General features: G+C 42.4%; 1 protein-coding gene and 1 long non-coding RNA gene across 3 annotated transcripts in view; one reads left to right on the top strand and one right to left on the bottom strand.

Annotated features, from left to right (window-relative positions):
- Nucleotides 1–14,060, bottom strand: part of gas2l3 (growth arrest-specific 2 like 3) — a 30,540-nt gene extending 16,480 nt beyond the window's left edge. Inside the window, exon 1 of one of the 2 annotated variants that reach the window (XM_051392757.1) lies at nucleotides 13,922–14,060. The gene's annotated coding sequence lies outside the window, so the exon portion shown is untranslated. Of the gene's footprint in view, nucleotides 1–1,542; nucleotides 1,734–13,921 lie in introns of those variants that run through there. The other variant, XM_051392758.1, reaches the window with a different exon arrangement.
- LOC127359077 (uncharacterized) lies at nucleotides 2,024–4,836 on the top strand. Its single transcript, XR_007882596.1, has 2 exons — nucleotides 2,024–4,388; nucleotides 4,482–4,836. It is a non-coding gene; the product is annotated as an uncharacterized LOC127359077 (long non-coding RNA).
- Nucleotides 14,061–14,679: the final 619 nt, after the last annotated feature.

Here is a 14,679-nt window from a genome sequence, read left to right as displayed (position 1 = left end):
TGCAAGAACACATAACATACATTGCAATTTTTTTTTTCTTTTTAGAAAAGCTGCCGCAAACAACTAATCGATTAAATTGAGGAAATGATCGACAGATTAATCTATAATGAAAACAATCGTTAGTTGCAACCCTAAATTAAAATGCATGTAAAGCTCACCCAGGGCTGGACGATTTAATCTAAAATCTATATCACATTATAGATTCTGATAAGTTATTTTTCTAATACATCATAACATTTTATTTCTCATGTTGGTTTACTACTATACGTTTGTACTGAATTATTATCACATGACCAGTTAAAAATTCAGGTGATGGTCTTTGGTTTGATATCTCTGGTTATTGTGGCTATTTTGAGTACACAGAATTAAGACAATTTATTTATTAAATGCTAAAATGCAATAATAGTGAAGTTAGGTCATTAAGAGAATCATGATGTTGGTAACTAAATAGATTTGTTTAATCATCCAGCCCTCCTCCAGAGCCGTCTGACTGCTGGGACACGGGAGTGAGACATGAGAAAACCCTGTGAATGACCTGCAAGCTTAATTGGTTTCACACAGCGACTTTTAAGCTTAATTCAGGACATACCCCGATTATCCCATCAAGTCCATTCAGTCTTAAACTAATTTCAGACAACTGGCTCGTCCATCTACAGTATATATCAGCCCTCACTATCAGTGATTCCTCTGCAAAAAGCCTCAGCTATGAGCAGAGAAGACAGCCTTCAGTCTTCTTCCAATTCACTGTGTAATGAGTGTGTAATCAACTTTATAAGACATGAATTCTGCAGGTTGTCCGGGTGAATCAGCGGGTAAAGTTGAATACCATGTAACTCTGATGCCCTGTATAGTGATAACGGAAAGTAATAACGGATGAACATTACAGAGGACAGTTTAACAGGATATAAGCTGCAAACAGGCACTCAGGATGCTGTGAACGGCCCTCTGGGTAAAAACCAGCCGGGATGTGGTTTTTGTTTGAGTTTTACTGGATTGGACTTTCTCACGAGGAAGTGATGGGGTTAGTCTGAGTGCTCCTCTCTGCCCTTTCCCATACAGGATGTGAAGGATTACCCCGACGCTCATGTCCCTGAGGGTGTGTGTTTGACAAAGAGAGGCTGTGTGGGTGGGGGGAGAAAGCAATCACAAGCACGTAGATTCTAATAACACTGATAATTTAGTCAACACAGCTGAGACAATAGTCCCCCACCGTCACCAACCCCCCATCCTCCTCAGACACGCAAATACCTCATGGAAACCTAAATATCCACACAAAAATGGGTTTGTGAAACTTCTAGATGTATGGTGTTTTCCACTGATGTCATCCTGCGCAGAGGGCTGAAACTGATATGAGAAACAGAAACATCTAGAAATGCCTCAGACACTAAAATCACATCCTCTGTTGTTCATCAAAAGGGCCAGCCTGAGAGTGCTGCGTCCAGTCATCTGACACCACAACTGCAGCTCGCGGGAGAGAAGATGCAAGTCAGCGGCCAAAAGGACGGGACGGGGCAGGAAGGATGACAACACAAGACAACCTACCTCAGAACAAAAACAGTACGGTACCGAGTGAGGAAACTGCACCAAACAACTCCGATCAGCCTCAAAAGGACATCCTCGTCAAAACCCAGCGCCACGCTCAGTGCTCTCCAGCCAGAGCGGCTCCTGCCTCTGTGGTTCCACGAGTGAGCGGGGAAGGAGAGGCAGCGAGAGCATGACAGGGAGGGAGGATGGATGGGAGGAGGAGGAGGTGCAAAAGGAGAGCCCTGACTAATGAAGTGGCTACGCTTCGCTAAGCCCTGACCGCCCCCCCGCCCCCCACCCAACAATCCTGTCACGGCGGGACCCTTTCACAAAGCCTCCATTGTTTTGTTAGCTTGCCCCCCCCCCACACACACAACCACACCACACACACACACACACACACACACACACACACACACACACACACACACACACACACACACACACACACACACACACACACACACACACACACACCATCTCCAAACCAGCAGCCAAACCAGGAACTCCCCAACCAGGATGCAGTGAAATGGAATGAGAGGGAATAGCGGAGGTGAGGTGGAGGGGGGTTACCTCCACTTCCTTTTCATCCCCCCCTCCTCTCCCTGTAGTCCCACCACAGCACTCCCACAACCTCCCATACCAGCACTCAGCAGAAAGTTTGACTGGAAAGCAGGAAAACAATAAGGGCCTGGTGTTTTCTGACGGTTGAGGATGTAGGTATCAAGGGAGATGGACTGTGGAAAGGGTTCCAACAGATTTTCCTTGGAGAGAGAAAACCCCAAGAAAGCAAAGAAAGGAACATGACATCATATGATCGACTCAGATGCACAGATGTTGGTTTTCTGCAGCTGTTCCAACAAGCTCTGTTTAATGAGTACAGTGCTGTTTGATGCAGGATTTTTAACAAGTAAGTCTAGTATGGAACAGTACATCCATGCCTCCGCCCTTGCATTCTCTCGTTTTGGGAACGTACTGTGGAACATAGTGAAATTAGCCTGAGATCTTCAATGTACCCTTGATGTTTGGTCAAAGACAATGGCGCAAACACTTTCATTCATAGTATACTTTAAACAGTAGATCAAACGATTAAAACTAAGAAATGAAACTGCATTTTGAGTGATTCTTGCACTGATTAAATTCAATGAAAGTTTCTAGCATCAAGTACAAGATGGAAATATCATTAACTGATCGAAAAAGGTCAAGGACCAGCTCTGAAAAGATTGATTTGTGGCATCTAGGCCAAGCCTGAAAAAGGTTTTCAAAGGGTCAGTGATGTCTTTCAAAGAAGTGTCCCCAAGGCTACAAAGCGGAATAACCCGAAACAGTGACGGAATTACGACATCTAGGATTTCAGAGGAGGGCAACGAATTTATAGAATAGAATGGTTCTGCTTCTTTTCAGCATGCAGGCGTTCGTGAAGGGTCACACTCAACAACACAGGACAAAGGGCAAATCTCTAGCTCTGGACTCCAGTTGTGTGCATCTGGGGCCTCAGCAGAGCCTGAGAGCACGACTCCCTACAGGGACCAAAGGCACCCACACACAGTCAAATGTCAAGCACAGAGGAGGGCGAGAGAATCGACGCCAAAAAGGGGAGGCGAAGACAAAACATGTTTTATAGTGGTGGTGAACTTGGGAGTGGCACGCTTGAAAGGGCAAGGCTCGACACTGTGACACTGAGCACTACCACGCACATTCCCCAACAGTTGCTGGGAGAAAACACAATGCTGGCACTCTTCTGCCATACATCTGTAATTTCCTCCGCCATCTCCCTGCTTCTGTCAGCATACAAGATTTTGGATCAAGACTTGGAGGTTTTTGAGATGATTTTTGGGGCCAAATATGCAGGCGAGCCTCTTTATGGATCAACTTACATCACTGATTGATGATCTCATGATGAACCATCAATGAACAATTATTTTTGGGGTTTCTGAGAAACCCTTGTTCAGACTTTTTCCAACTTTCCAAGGATCCCAATTCTCTGTTAGGATTACAAGAACATTAGCTTTTGTTCAGGTGTACACGTGTGAGCCTTTCCAATATTTCTAAAGCCCCATAAGGATTAACTGAGTGAATGAGACACAGGAACCTGATGCACAAAAGACCCAGGTCAGGTTTGGGTTGACTAACCTGTATTTCTTGTCAGAAGTGAAATAAAAGCTTTGTTGAGAGGTTTATCCCCTCGGGAACACTGCTATTTCCAGATTGAATGGATTCAAATACTATTTAAGCATTTACTTCAGATAGCTTTTCCAGATGTTACATTTGTAAAAGCACTGCAGCACATATATGCAATTACAGACACTGCTTTAGGTATTGTGTAATATTCCAATTATATACTGACTGAAATGATCTTGAATTCCCAGTGGCAATGCAGTTACAAAGTCTATGACCTGTAGATATGCTGCATGAATTCATAAATAAAAAAGGTTCATAATTGTATTTTATGGCTCTACTAAAATAGGTTTAGATGTTTTAATGTTCAAAAAACAAATTTTTCTCATACTGCCTATAGCTGAGCACCTATTTTCAGCCTCTGTCTGAAACGATCGGTTTTAGCTCCTGTCTTTTTAAGGCCCCCCTCCCGAAAAGCCCAGTCTGCTCTGATTGGTAGGCATTATGACGCGGATGACGCTCCGGCCCCTCCCACTTCCGCCTCAGCGTTCCGTTGTTTTCGGGCAGTTAGCTCCTCACTGCTACTGAGTTTAGCTGCATTTCTACCGTCAATATTAATTCAATAACTGCTTCTAAACCAAAAACTTCACCACCGGACATGTTAGAGCGGGAGTCTGACCTGAAATCACGGAGAAATGAACAACATCAACAATCAGGATTACAGCTTTCTGTGACGTTTTCCACAGGTAAATACTGATATAAAAACCTCTATCACATAATGTTGGTGTTTATACCTTAATTATGAGAACCAACACTGTGTTGTATGCTTGTCTTTACAGGTACAGCAGTGAGCAGTGACCTACAGTCTACACAGCCCAGTGAAGTTAAACATATTATATGCCTGCAATACTTTATCCTCTACAACATGTCAACATAACTGAAGGAATTACTCATCTAATAAAGTAACTTGTCTATGTGGTTTAAAAACTGCTAGTCTGAATGAACGAATAGTCTGATATTTTAACTTGAAAGTATTATTACCAAAGTTAACCTTCAGATATGTAAAAGCTGCAATTATGTTTGAACCCCATTAAAAATACTGTATATATACACACTGAATAATCTATAATTTATATTATATATTATGATGTCATTTATCTTCCAACATAATAAAGTTTGAATGTGAGACAGTAATGTATTGTGTTACAGGTTTAAATTTCACATTTTCATATTGATAGAACTCTTGTACATGCAGGAAATCTTCATAAAACTTCTGTGAAATAACATGTTATTTATATAAAACCACACTTATTACTGAATTTAAAAATGACCAAAACTCCTCTTAAAAGTAAAACACTTAATTTATATTTCATTCATATTCCAGTTACACATGTTGTAAGTAACAAAGCTAGAACTTTTATGTAAACTGTGCAGATCATGTTCTCCATCAAGGTAGTTTCTAGTATATTGAAGTGTGATCTAGTAATGGAGCTCTGCAGTCAGTGTTCATCTTCATGAGTCTTCCTTTGGATACCCAGACTGTCCTGATGCTGCAGCTGTCTCTGTCCTCTGATGAGTCCAGGAACACCTGAGCTTCATCAGGTCACCTGTAAAACAAGGCAGATTCAGTGTTACTTGTAAGACAGCATATAATATACAGTGTAATATAATATACAGTATAATATAATACACAGTGTAATATAATGCAGTATAATATAATACAAGTACAACAGCTCATTGTGGCTCACAGTAGTCCTAAGTTATAAAATAAAATAATAAAGCAGTGTCACTGGTGGGAGCTCTATCGTTAACTCCGGTGCACATAGGTCGAGTTAATTTACACACCGTACACACACACACACACACACACACACACACACACACACACACACACAACGAAGCTAGCCCCAGCTGGTTAGCACGTTAATAAGTTACACAAACAAAATAATCACCATAACTCACTCCCGGTATTTTGGTAGCTTTTAACGAGGGTTAACGATCACACTGTCCCTCATATTACAACATAAAGTCCGACAGACTCAGTAACTATAGTAACACAGTGACATCACAGAGCTGCTGTGTCCCCCCGGCACGAAGCTTGATGATTCACGGCATAAACTTTGTGTGAATCTCTATAAAAATATCAGCAGGGGAGAATATGGAGACATCTGCACCAGCTGGCTTAATAAATGAACCTCACCTTGTAAGTTTCATGTTCATCTTGCACACATTTAACAAACATTTAACAAACATTTAACAAACAATAACTACGTTAGCATCACTGAGGCTCCTGTAGCTAACAACGGTTAGCATGTGCTAGCGGTACACGAACAATGAAAAAAATTCTTAAAAATACTTACAGTGACTTCCTCTGCCGTCTCTCCACAGACAGTTGGTACAATCCCTCTTTCAGGAACAGTCTTTCAGCCGGTCCACTGTTGTACTGACCGAGGTTGTGAAAACAGTCCGACACAAAGTGGTTCAGACACGTTCCGGTTTTTCCGACATTGCCTCAAAAATAAAAATAAATCCAGTGGCTCATAGATATGTAAATTAGTGTTGGTTCTGTGCAGCCAATGACTGAACAGTTAGTCTGCTGAAGCCTTTGCCCAGACATTAGGCTGGCAGGCTGGGCTTGTTTGCTTGTTCTCTGCTAGCTTGCTCTTTTATAGTAACAATGGTGGAGCTCCGATAGTCAACACAGGAAGTAAACTGCGGTGGGTGGCAACATGGAGCCAAAATGACGTCAAAAACTCTGAACATATGAAATTGAGTGATTTATCTCCTGTATTTTGACTGAGGCATCCCTTAAAAACATGACTGAGTCATTTTTTTCCCCACACTTTGCCTGCTGATAGGCCCTCCAGATTCCCAAATGTACATAATCAAATGATTAAAAAGTTGGTTTTGCATAATATGTCCCCTTTAACGATTATGGCGAATCAATTTATCTTAATGCGTCCAACAAGGTTCTTAAAACACAACTTCAACTGAGCAGTTACGAAGGGGTTGTTCTGAAGGGATGTACCTTATAAACAAACCACAATTAACTAAGCCAACTTTCCTCATTAAGAGGCCTATTTTGTCCTCATAGTACTCAACACAATCCACTTTGTGCCAGGAAAAGGTGCTGAGTAAATAAGAGGAATTGCCTTTGTCCGGGTACAAATGAGCGGGATAATGGACTTGGAGTCTATTATAAGCAAATGATCTAGTCGTAGAGATTCCCTCTAGCCTGAACTAAACATAGATGCTGTGTATATGTGTGTGTTTTGTTGAGGGTGGGGGGTGGGACATCTGTCCGCATGTTCCCCACGCAGGTCGCCTCTCTCTCTGGTCGCAGCAAGTAATCATTTAAGAGGATCAACGCTATTCCAGACAGCAGAGCGCATCCGCCTCCACGACGTTCCGTCATCACAACATACACAGCACGTGGCGCATGCATGCAGCCCACGGCAGGCCGGCGGTTCATGCGAGCACCCGTGCATAAGTGCAATACAGAAATGAGAACACATTATGTAATGAGTTAAAAGTAGAATGTTCCGGCAGCGATGTCCTTTTGATTGTACACTATATGGCACTGTGTGTGTGTGTGTGTCAGGGGAATAAAAACTGATTTCACGTGAGAAAAGAAATTCTAACCAAAGTCAGCTATGTGCAGTTTTAAAAACCTCTGGGGTCTCTGGAGGTGTTCTGTGGAGGTCCCCCCAAAAAAAGAAAAAAGGTTTTATTTCATCATTTAATTCCCTGGAAGTTAGCACAATTAGAGCATGTGTTCAAGATAGCATGTGTTCTGCACAGCTTTCCCTCCTCCGCTTTGTTTGTATACCCAACAGTAACTCTGAGCCTGTAGGTTGGGACATCCAAAGGGACTTTTAGATGGAAAAACATGCCTTATTTAAATATTTCTCATAATGTGAGATAATGTTGCCTAATTTTACCTGAAAGCTTTTTCTTTGGAATACTGACAAGTTTTGAACCCCCGTATTAACTCAAAAACATCACAAAAAAGGAAAACATGTCCTATGCTCTACTTTTCACCACTCGGCATGTGATGTCTTCTTTTTTAGTCTTTATAAGGGTCACTATTCTTCATCCGAACTGCTTTTCCAATCAGGAAAAAGCATCTGAAACCCCCACACCCGATACCTTTCCGAGTCAGAAATGGGATTGCTCTGTCTAAAACCGAAAATTTAACCAGCTCTTTTCCCAGTCTTCACACAGTTACTTCCATAACTTTGTGTGTACAACCAAATACAACATCATGAGCGCCCTAATGGAGAGACTGGTATGCCTATTTGTACGCTTAATTGTGTCTCACCCGATATATGGCTTAAACTTGTTTGTTTCGAGCATGCTTATGCTTTTTCTACATCATATATTTTACACCTGAAAGCTTATGAGTTCGGATTCTACTGGACACAATCTGATTTGAGAGGTTTTTGATGTGAGAAGCCCTATTTTTAGGCGTTTAATTTGATAACTTCAGCAGGCAGAAACGGATGAGTAATATCTTTGTGTGTGTCCTCAGTACCCGTGGTGTGTGAAGTGGCTGCAGGCCAGCTCTCAGGGCCAGCAAACCTCCTGCGCCATTCCTCTTCCCTGCAGTCCAAAAGGGTTACTGGACCCAACTTCCCCCCGGAGAATACTAACTCCTCCTCTATTAAACTCCTTCCTGCTGAGCCCTTTGTGTCTGGACTTAATTACCCTGTCGGAGGAGCGTTTCATTTAGAGCCCGGCCTCCCCCTTTTCATTGCAGATGGGGCCCGGCTGCACTGTGTCGAGAGGGGAATTCATTCAGTTGAGGAGAATGAAAAAGTAAATATACGTCAACGGTCTGTTGTCAAACTGAGCACGACATCTTCAATCTAACTTTATTTTCTAAAGCAATTCTGTCCCCCCTGGGCCTGTACAAGCTTGCTCATCATGGTGTTCCATGGTAAAAGACTACCCCCCTTTCAAGCAGGATTAAAACATTTCTTGGCCTCCTTCCTCTTGTCCTTGTTGGAGCAGGCTCTCCTTAGAGGTGTGATACTGTGAGTAAAGTCCATCTTAAAGGCTTGAATGAGTGGGAGCCACCTGCCAATCCAATTTTGATTTGTTGAAGCTAATCCACAGCTCACCACACGCCACTGGGTCATCTCTGGACTTTCGAAGCCCCTCAGTGCTGACTCAGGATCAGGCTTCCTGCCTTCCCTTCAACAACCTTGACCAGCAGAGGAACTGATACCAGCTGATTCCAGGTCTGTAAAAAGAGATCAGTTTGCAGCGATCCGTACCTTGCATGTGAGCTGCCAAACGAGATTGTCACTGGAGTCAAACAGAAGATACAATCAGCCGTGTATTTACTCAAAACATGTTGATCCACTGACATCCCCTCTTTACAACTCGGTTGCTTTTCAAAAGGACAACTTGTGTAGCCTTACAAAAACTATTGGCAGTCACATGGTCATCGTCTTAAAATCCAAACACTTGGGATAATATGTTTAACAACCTGTGAGTAGAATTTAGTGGCATCTAGCAGTGAAGTTGCACATAGCAACCAACTGAATACCCTCTTGCCTTCTAAACGTGTAGAGAAACTACGGTGACAGCAAAGCCTACGAAAAAACACATAAGGCCCCATCTAGAGCGTGTTTTGTTTGTCCAAACTGGGCTACTGTAGGAACATGGCGGTCCAACATGGCAGACTGTGGAAGAAGACCAGCTCCCAAACACACAAAAAAAACCTCCTTCTAATGTAAAGAAAATAAAATTAAAACAAAATACCTAAGATGACTTGATGAAGATATTTCTCGTCACATGTCACACAAACTTGAAACAGCAATAATACTGTGAGTTTTGGCCATTTAAGGAAAAGATGAATGAATGGGCTGTGTGTGGTAATCAGGTGACACGTCACATGCACTGGTTTGTTTACATTTTGGAGACATATCTTCCTCAGAACTTTGACTCTGAGTATATTACTCAACAGAGCTAAAGCCAAATGACAACAAGACAGTTTTATAACGGATTTCCATCAGGGCACCAGTCTGTGCCAACTGTAAAGTCTGAACCTACAGTTTAAACATTTTCCATTTTCAGAGTCATCTTCCTCATTTTTGAATTCCCTGCCTACATGATGTCAGCAGTCACTTGACTGTGTCAATCAGCAGTGACCAACACACAGGCACGGCATCTTTTAAGCTGCAGCAGGCCTGGCAGGATGCCCACTCCGGGCTGTTTCTGCTGACCGACCGACCGACCACACACACACCCACTGCAATGACATCATTGTTTCTGTTGCAGCACAGGCGTCCAGCAGGCCCGGCAGTTTGAAAATACCTGAGCACACTACCAAACCAGCTTGACCATTCTGCAGCTGTTTAAAAAATGAACTGATGGTCATCCCATAATGAACAGAAGAGCATCTCATCATGGGTTCATTAAATTAATGAACTGGGACGTGAAACTGTTGACACATAGGCGTACCGGGAGGGAACCAGTGGTTGCAAAAGGCTTTTGATTTCAAAAGTGATATTCTGTCTAGCAGCCAAAAACTGCCATGCCTTCATACTGTAAACTTACCAGTGTAAATACAGTTTGTGAATCACGGCCAGGCTCCTCCTCTATTACATATTAGTTAATTATATTAACCCTTAAATTTCCTTTACTGATAACACGTGTGATATTCTAAATCCAGTCACACCACATGTTATTCTGTGTCAGAGTTTTGCCAATAATTAATTTCCACTAATTGCCAAACACACATCATTGCTGTGTAACAGGCTTTATCAGTCAGTTCAGATAAGCCTCTGTAGCCCAAACAGTCAAGTCGCCCCTTCCCAACTCTTCAAAGAAGGTCAGGCCAAGGAGACGGGAAAGGTTGAGGGGTCGTCAAGCTCAGCCTAATTAGCCACATTTGTTTGTCACATAATAATCCTGGTTAGTGTATGGGGAGGTGGGGTGGGATTTAAAAACTGGGACACCTTTCACCTTAATCAGCCTCACCAGTGTTAAGACATGGTGGGAGAAACTTGAGCTCCCTTAGATTATCAGTGAGCAGAAACAAGCTCACACCCCCATAAACAGAGTGATTAAAGGATGTATTTTAACAGAGTGACAATGAAATGGAAGGATAAACTGTCAGTGCTGACAGGATATGACAATATCAGAGAATGTAAACAGTTTGATTTTAATGTGCCTAATCTGCAAAACTGTATTCACTTAATACTTGTGTTGTTGTTGCTGTTGTTATCATTATTATTATTATAAGAATACAAGGATTACTCAAAATCTCCCATCATACAAATATCACCACCATCTATGAATAATGCATGATGTCTGCCCTATAGTGCAACTATTTACAGTATCTACACGCATCCACCTACAGAATAACAAACCCACTTTTACACACACACACACACACACACACCCCCCACTATTCCCCTCCTGTAAGCTCTACCCTAAATAAATGAGGGGTAATCCAAGATTTCATTATCATCTCCATTGTGTCCACACACGCAGCATCGTAGTCCATATGTGCCCACGTGCATTTTTAACTCATTAAGCCTTCTTTGTCTCATCTGTTGTGGGGTGTGTGTGTGTGTGTGTGTGTGTGTGTGTGTGTGTGTGTGTGTGTGTGTGTGTGTGTGTGTGTGTGTATGTGTGTGTATGTGTGCGCACCCCGGTCTTAACTTCTTTTGGGAGCCTTGGCAGGCCCAAACTGTGAGGCCTGATGCCAAAGATCAAGCAGATGGTGATTATGAAGATAGCTGGAAATGGGGCTGCTGCTCCTGTGTGCACTCATTCATTGAGAGCTGTGCAGTGACAGCTTTGTCCGGAACAGAGCACTGTACTGTACGGTCAGTGATCTGGTGATAGATCATTGTCCAGTCTAAAAGGACGACAACATCACGAAGATGACAGCTCCATTTTGACGCAGTGAAGCCCAGCTGACAAATAGACTTTTAGTAAGTTGTCTTCCCACCCAAAATAAAACAAAAACAAAAACAAGTCTTGCTGAAGTTTAACTAAATTAATGAATGCACCAACTGGATCTATAAAGACCTACATTACTGTACTGTTGTTGTAATATGGTCCTACAAAATCTTCAAAAATCTAAGCTGTACTAGGTAACTTTATAAAATGTACATTGTAGATCCAAATGGCAGCAAAAAGGTAAGTTGACTGTCAAATTGCATTAATACATTTTCTGGCCACATGGGGGCAGCGCAACAAGCTGTAAACACATAACTGACATATACTACACATTATAAGTTGTTATAGCACCCATTTACACCTGCTGCTAAGTCTTGTTTCTGGCCACCTGGCACATAAGTCCAACATTTACTATGTTTTTGTATGTTTTGCCAACTCCTTAGGGGAAATATCTGGCTCGGGCTGTAAAACCAAAACAATGAACTAAAAGATGGTAAAACGGTCCATAGGACTGAGGGCAATTGCAGAGTTTCATTAACTTTTTGGGTTTGTCACTTCAACTGTCCCATTACACATGTCATTTTTTCCACAGTTCCACAAATCCATTTATTTCTGAGATGCATTTACCAGATGAAAACTGAATAGCCAAGAAAGGATAACAATGTAATGCTGGGGAGCCCAGGTTTCTCAGGACAGTGTTAACTAACATTCAGTTTGACTCTCTGTGGTTGGAAAGCGTCCAGGGAACAATAACAGTGTCTCAGTGAGTGGGGATGGACACATTCTCTGGTGCAGCTTCACTGTGGGCCTGGGGCTGATAAGACAGGTGTGTTTCGGTATAAACACTAAGCTTAGAGCGGTTAATATTTTCACACAGGGAGCATATTTAACTGACCACTGCCAATCATAATGCAACTTGATACAAGCCAGTTTTTTAAAAGCCTAGCAGGTCAACCAGCAGGGTCAGCCTGCCCATCGGCTGATTGGCGTTCGGATCAATAGAGATGCTGGAAATGATTGGATGTGCTGTTAATTAGTGTGCGACAATAAAACGCTGTAGTTAATCTTTGAACAGCATGTGAGGATGAATAATAGTGACACGCCTTCTCTCATTCACCCACCCTCCTTCCTTTTTCTCCAGTCATGAGTTACATTTATATCACATTCTGTGTAATGGTGTAAAATAAAATGTGATGACATGCAGAAGAAATCACAGTGGAAAAAATTATTCACAGCCACACTTTCAAGTGTTCATACAGAGTGACTGAAGTGAAAGGAAACGGCCATTCAGCCTCATTATCGGGGTAAGTTACAAGGTCAAGTAACAAAATCTTGTTATGGAGGACAAAAATAAACATCACTAGTGTCTGTGATAGTGTGTGAATGGTCTTTCCCCCGGTCTAACCCTCTTTGCAGGAAGCACCTGCACAGCCTTGCCTTCACCCCCCCCCCCCCCAACCCCACCCCACCAACAGGAAACCAGGACTTTCTGTACAAGGTTTCATATATTCTATCCATCTTTTTTGTCCTGGTACAATAGGTACACCAGCAGAGGGCCTTTTTCTCCCCACAGGAGAAGGAACGTCACCCTCCACCCTAACCTAGCTCTTCCTAATGAACTCCTCACAAACACAGCATTCATCAGCCACTGCGAACTCACACTACCATCATGCACCCTGGGAAGCACTCTCTCCAGGGTTAGATGTGCACCAGTGAACTACAGATCCCCTCACCTGTCTGTTCCCACCTGCCAACTGAGAGCTGCTGTTTCTCTCTCTCTCTCTCTCACACACACACACACACACACACACACACACACACACACACCAGTGCCAATCAGCCGCCTGTCATTATGTAAGAGTGAAAGCTGCAAAGTGCGGGGATGTAAATTGGTTTAACTCGCAGCCCTGTCATCTAAATTGAGTTGTGGCTGGTGTGAAAAGGAGAGTACGTCGTGTATTGAACAGTTAAGTGGTTAACACGAAGCCTTGAGCTGGAAGTGAACAGCACTGCAGACACACTTTAAGCTAGCTGTGTAGAAGATGTTTTAGGCAAAAAGATGTAAAAACTCTCAAACTCAATTTCAGTTATACTTCAAGCTGCGTTATTTCTGAACTCCTGGCAGCTTTACTGGACACGTCTATATTCTCAGAGAGGTTAAAAACACGCTGGACTTTAAGTTGTGTACAGAAACAACGGTACTGCCAGTACTTTATAACCCGGACCCGAACAGCTTCCACGAGGCTCCCTCATGGATTTTGGGGAGAACCGGAGGAAACTAAAGCACAGGCGAAAACTTTCGGGATAAACGTACCCCCGTTAATTCCCCTACGGAGATAAAGTTACATTTTAAACTTACCAGCACCACTGGAGGGGTACAGAGTCTTGCAGCAGAAAGTCCGGGCAGTTTGTGTTCATTTAAAGCGTTTTTTTTCCTTGTGGAAATCTTGAGTTGGTGCCGCAGTTATCGGGAGTTACTCATGTTCTCCGCTGCTGTGTTTGTGGGCAGCGGTGTTCGAACCAGCCAATCAGAGCGCTCGGTGCGCAGGGGGCGGGGTCACAGGCTCACCTGAGTGTCATTTTACTGAATGAGAAATAATGTGAATGAGAAAAACACTACAGGGATTCTTTTTTACATTTCCCCTTTTTCACATAGTTTTCATGCAGTATTTTACTTCTCTGTTCCTCCAACAGTTGTAGGAATGCTGCAAGGAATCCAACCACTACCTCTCCAATGTGCTTTTCCTAGTTGCACTTGTGTCTACTTTATCTTTGTTCTCATTGTGGTGTATTTATTTTAATTCACCATAGCTTATGTTTATGATTCTGTAAAGTTTGTGTACATAAATAGTGCACTCATATAGCACATTTTAAAGCTGCAGTAGGTAACTTTCATAAAAAATATATTTTTGCCATTACTGTTGAAATTTTGACTGTGTCCTGTATATGAAACAGATAATCTATAATAATAATATAATAATCTATAATAACAATATTAATAATAATAATTTAAAGCGTCTGTATTTAATGCCCTGGAATGAGACTCAACAATCAACTGTCTTTCTTGGCTTTGATTGGTTGTTTTTCTCTTCAGGCCCGGTGGATTTTTGCTAAAGC

The sequence above is a fragment of the Dicentrarchus labrax genome, unplaced genomic scaffold (assembly GCF_905237075.1).
Source record: "Dicentrarchus labrax unplaced genomic scaffold, dlabrax2021, whole genome shotgun sequence".
Classification (NCBI taxonomy): domain Eukaryota; kingdom Metazoa; phylum Chordata; class Actinopteri; family Moronidae; genus Dicentrarchus; species Dicentrarchus labrax.
The sequence above is the reverse complement of the archived record's forward strand: the minus strand, read 5'-3'. Positions and strand labels throughout refer to the sequence as shown.